Here is a 6,000-nt window from a genome sequence, read left to right as displayed (position 1 = left end):
AAAGCTATGGTTCCCAATCAGAGACAACGATAGACAGCTGTCCCTGATTGAGAACCATACCCGGCCAAAAAAAGCAAAAACAAAAACATAGAGAAAGGAACATAGAATGCCCACCCAAATCACACCCTGACACAATTCAACTTTTTGTAGTTTGAATGTTACTATTATTATTATTATCATGTCTCAGTAGGCATACCTTCCACTCGGTTTGGTTTTCCTTGTATTCCAACCACCTGAAAGCCTTCAAAATACAAACACAATCCATTTATTTCATTCAGCAAGCAGTCCTGCTGGCAAACCTAATTACCAGAAAACATGCAATGAAAAGAAAATACAGTCGAAAGGAAAAAGTTTTTTGTCCAAACAAAAGCTCATGTTGGACGACAATCATCCTCTATACACTTCCATTTCTCTACCTCCCTCTGTGAAGCGCGGAGCAATGAAATATAATCAAACTATTCCAGCCGTTCAGGAGAACTGAATGGCCTTTAAACGTTCCTCAAACTTTCATTACATAAGTGTCTCTTTCAACCCAAACACCGGTGTAGTACCAAAAAACGCTCTGCATCTCCAATTTCCCTTAATTAAGCTCCAGCAGTAAACACAAGCACTCTGTTTTCCCTCTCCAAAGAGGTAATGGCATGGCCTTGTGAAATTGCCTTCGCGTTGAGATAATTGAGCCTCTCCCTCCCACCCCCCTTCTGAAGTTACACTGATAGCTAATGGCACCCATGAAATACTGTTGTTGTTGTTGCTGTTGTTGGTTTTTCTATTTTGCTGAAATAAATTGCTAAGTACAGTAGATCCTCTGTGAGAGTTGATAGTGGCATATGTAAATGACAGTGTGTTGTCACCTCAGCAATCTGGTTTGAGACGAGGTGTTGAATAATTCAAATTAGACAGACCTCAGACTATAAACGGATATTTCCAGATGTCCTGCTGGTTTACTGGCCATCCCTGGTCCACACACACACACACACACACACACACACACACACACACACACACACACACACACACACACACACACACACACACACACACACACACACACACACACACACACAAACACAGGCAAGCACACAAACAGGCACGCACACAGACAGGCACACACACAGGCACGCACACAGACAGACACACACACACACACACACACACACACACACACAGGTACACACACACATAGGCACACACCATTGCAGACAAGAGGTCATCCAACCTTACTCACTGTAAGGTTTTAAGGCTTTTCGGCGAAAGCATAAGAAGCTATTATCTGATGATAGCACAACAGTAAACAAAGAGGGTAGCATATATCAACCCTGCGGGCGCTACACAAAACGCAGAAATAAAATATAAAACATGCCTTACCTTTGACGAGCTTCTTTTGTTGGCACTCCAATATGTCCCATAAATATCACAATTGGTCCTTTTGTTCGATTAATTCCGTCCATATATATTCAAAATGTCAATTTACTTGGCCCGTTTGATCCAGAAAAAAACAGCTTCCAAAATGCGCAACGTCACTACAAAATATTTCAAAAGTTGCCTTTAAACTTTGCCGAAACATTTCAAACTACTTTTGTAATGCAACTTTAGGTATTTTTAAACGTTAATAATTGATCAAATTGAAGACGGGTCTATCTGTGTTCAATACAGGAACACAACAAACCAAGCTACTTTTCAAGTCTTACTCTACTCTCAACAGTGTTATGCAGTTCATAGATGGCCAGACTCCTTCATTGCACAAAGGAATAACCTCAACCAAATTCCAAAGACTGGTGACATCCAGTGGAAGCGGTTGGAACTGAAAACAAGTTCCTAAGAAATATAATTTGCCAATGAGAACTCAATGAACAGACAGAGACCTCAAAAACAAAATCTGAACGGTTAGTCCTCGGGGTTTTGGCTGCTACATAAGTTCTGTTATACTCATAGACATAATTCAACCAGTTTTTGAAACTTCAGTGTTTTCTATCCAAATCTACTAATAATATGCATATCTTATATTCTTGGCATGAGTAGCAGGAAGTTGAAATTGGGCATGCTATTTATCCAAATGCTGCCCCTTATACCTTAAGAAGTTAAATAACTTTTGAATCGCTAGTAACTAGACTGACCACGTAATAGATCAATTAACTGATTTAACAACAACGACGAAAGCAGAAGATCTTGTGTCCTTTGATATGACTGTGTTCCTCCTGAAGATGAGGAAAACAAAATTCAGGGACATAAAAGGTCAATACAGATGTAAGATTTTAATTTGATCACTCATAGGTTGCTGAGAATGATCCTGCATAACAGGAAATGCGAACTTGCATTGTATTTAACTTTTTTAAGTGCTTTTTTAAGTTTGTAATTTCCACTTTGAAATGTGTATCGACCCTTACAAAAATTTCCATTAATTATAATCCACACAATAATTAACATTTCCTGTTGCTGCATAATTATTTTCCTGCCATAGCATACTGGCTCAAATTAAGATCCTACATCTGTACTCCACAAAACCCAACTTAAACTTCTTTAACTACCATAGCTCTCTCATTACTCTTTCTGTAACAGTAATTTAATTAATATAAAATCGCACCAAACTGAATGAATTTTCCAAATAACATAAAAAGCAGTGGTAAATTTAATATGATGGTAATGTCCTATGAGGAAACCCATAGTGCTTTCCTGAAATCCACGCCAGAGAGTACTGAGTCAGCCTCCAGAACAGTGAGTGTGTTTTCCACAGACCTCCTCAGTTTCTGCCTGCTAGCCCGTGGCTACATTATTTTCATTATTAGTTAGCATGATTCTGTTCAATATCGCCATTAAGTAGGCTTCATTGGAGGTTTTATGTTTATTTTATATTTCCCTCCTGGGCTTTATATTGACTTAAGGAAAATAGTTCTGTAAGTAAGTTAATAAGCTACCTGTTGTGTGTTCCAGAGAAGGGGAGCCTTGGGAGGAAGTAGATAAGTATCAATTTATATGATCTCAGCAAAGCCAATCAAAGTACAGCCAGTATAGCTGCCCTCAGACAATAAGATGGAAGACAATGGTTCTCCCAAGTTTTAGGGCCGGTTTCCCAGACACAGATTAAGCCCAGTCCATCTAAAGCCTAATGGTATTCTTATGACCTTCTGGATGACCTTAACAATGTTTCAAGCAGTCTGTTTCACTGCCCAGTCTAGAGCTATGACCCACCATGTTGGGAAGTGCTTCTCTGGGGCTCTTAAGATTTCCTGGGGTAACAATGTAAAAAAGAATACATAAAAAAACAAACTACTGCACACTTTCCTAAGAACGCGAAGCGAGGAGACCATCTCTGTCGGCAATATATCAATCAACAATCAACTATCTATGTGAAAGAAGGCAAGGGAGAGAGACAGACCAACAGACAAACAGAGAAGTGGTTCAAAAACCATGCCTCCATCTTCCCTCCATATCTTCCACCAGCCCAGAGGGAGGTTACGGTGGTTGAGCTGCCCAGAGAGGGTGAAGCTGTGTGGGGTTGATGTGCTCCAGCACTCATACCTCCTTGCTGGCTCTGTACCACGACACATGAAACACCAGGTTGTGGTTCCGGGTAGCAACAGCCCGGGTGGTGAGCTCAGCAAAGGACAGCTTCTCTGCCTGGGATGCAGCATAGTCTCTGGGTGGTAATGCACATTTGCAACAGTAAATGCACACATATACAAACATTGCATGGGATTTCATGTGTGTGTGTGTTTGGTTTTACTATCCTTGTGGTTACCAGAAGTCCTCACAAGGATAGTAATACAAGGACAATTCGGACAAGTGGGTCATTCCGTCGGTCCCCACAAGAATATTTTGTGTGTGCTTGTGGTATGTGTGTGTGGTGTGCATGTGGTGTGTATGTGTGCATGAAGTGTGTGTGGCGTGTGTATGTGTGGCGTGTGTGTCTGCATGTCTTACAGCTACATTAGAGACATCTGGAACAACAGACTCACATCGTTTAAAAAACACATCTGCCTTCCCGCTTCAATAATTTCCAGACAGACAGCAGCAGATCTCCCTCCCTCCGTCCCTCCGTCCCTCCGTCCCTCCGTCCCTCCCACTCCTCCTATCTTCTCTCTCACACATCCACCTGCTCACATACTGACACACTCATTCAGGACAGAAGCCAGCTGAGTATATCATATCTCATGTCCAACACTGGAGATAGCTGCCAGCTCCAACCAGGCTGGGCCCAATTCGTTGGAGAGGGAGGGATGGATTGAGAGAGGGATGGATGGAGGGGGTGCAGAGCAATGAGGCACAGCCAGGGGCGGAACAGCCTGAACGTGGGCAGTGAGGTGTGAATGTTTTAATCTGGTCAGGAAATCCTGGTTAGCAAACACAGATGAGAGAGAAAGCTGTCTGATATCAATCCTCAGCAGTCCAACCCTACAGAGACCATGGCTGTGTACCAACCAGCAGCTTGATAAACTACACCACGTTCACCTGAATCTAGAGGCATTTCACACAGTGAATGGATCTGATGCACTGCAATACCAAGGAGTAAAAAAGAATGTATGCTGGGTGGTACTGTAGTGATACTTGCTTTGTACATTTATATCATGTTACAGACAAACTGCACAGCGAGAACTGCTCGGCGAAACTTCTGATGTCTCTGTGGATGGACACACACATACATACATTCGTTAGAGCAGACAGTGTCAGGGAGACATTGGTTTACAGTGATATCTGGAGTGAGGTTGTCTGACTGGCATGAGAGCGCAGGGCTAGCAGGCTGTTTAGAGAACAGAACAGAGTAGAGCTAGCAGGCTGTTAAGAGAACAGAACAGAGTAGTGCAGAGTAGAGCTGAGCTAGCAGGCTGTGAAGAGGACATAACAGAGTAGGGCAGAGTAGAGCTAGCAGGTTGTAAAGAGGACAGAACAGATTAGAGCTAGCAGGTTGTTAAGAGAACAGAACAGAGTAGAGCTAGCAGGTTGTTAAGAGAACAGAACAGAGTAGAGCTAGCAGGCTGTTAAGAGAACAGAACAGAGTAGGGCAGAGTAGAGCTAGCAGTCTGTTAAGAGAACAGAACAGAGTAGGTGTCAGTTGGTGAGTGTAGCTGGTGCATGAAGTCAGGCGCAGGAGAGCAAAATGAGTGAGCAATGTACTTTACTCAAAAATAAAAGCACAAGGTAAACAAATACACTTTACCAAATACAAACGGTAAATATAAGGCACGGGTGAGAACAGTACCCGTCAAAAAAACAGTCATAATGAACCGAAATGAACATAGAAACAATCACACACAAAAACATGGGGGAAACAGAGGGTTAAATATATGAACATGTAATTAGGGAATGAAAACCAGGTGTGTAGAAAACAAAGACAAAACCAATGGAAAATTAAATGTGGATCAGCGATGGCTAGAAGACCGGTGACGTCGACTGCCGAACGTCGCCCGAACAAGGAGAGGGACCGACTTCGGAGGAAGTCGCGACAGTAGGGCAGAGTAGAGCTAGCAGTCTGTTAAGAGAACAGAACAGAGTAGGGCAGACTAGAGCTAGCAGGCTGTTGAGAGAACAGGACAGAGTGGGGCAGAGTAGAGCTAGCAGGCTGTTAAGAGAACAGAACAGAGTAGGGCAGACTAGAGCTAGCAGGCTGTTGAGAGAACAGAACAGAGTAGGGCAGACTAGAGCTAGCAGGCTGTTGAGAGAACAGAACGGAGTAGGGCAGAGTAGAGCCGGACAAATGGGAGGAGGCAGTCAAGCCTGGCCTTGGAACAGTTTCAAATCTAATCCTGGTCCAGCAGCAAAACCGCACACAAACACAAGCAGGTACATGGTGATTTTCCTCTGACTGTTTGATAGGTTCTAAACTTTTCTGGGAGCAGAAAATTAGAAAAGGAAGAAGAACATGAAAGAAAAATGTAGTTTAGCACCACATACTTGTCATGTTTAAGTATATTTTAAATTACCCGGCCTCCTCTGCATCAAAGGAACCAGATTAAACCAAGATGCCATTCGTCCGCTTGAAATTAAAACTCATTGTCTAATTAA

Source organism: Oncorhynchus masou, chromosome 13 (assembly GCF_036934945.1).
Source record: "Oncorhynchus masou masou isolate Uvic2021 chromosome 13, UVic_Omas_1.1, whole genome shotgun sequence".
Lineage (NCBI taxonomy): Eukaryota > Metazoa > Chordata > Actinopteri > Salmoniformes > Salmonidae > Oncorhynchus > Oncorhynchus masou.
This window is presented reverse-complemented; position numbering follows the sequence as displayed.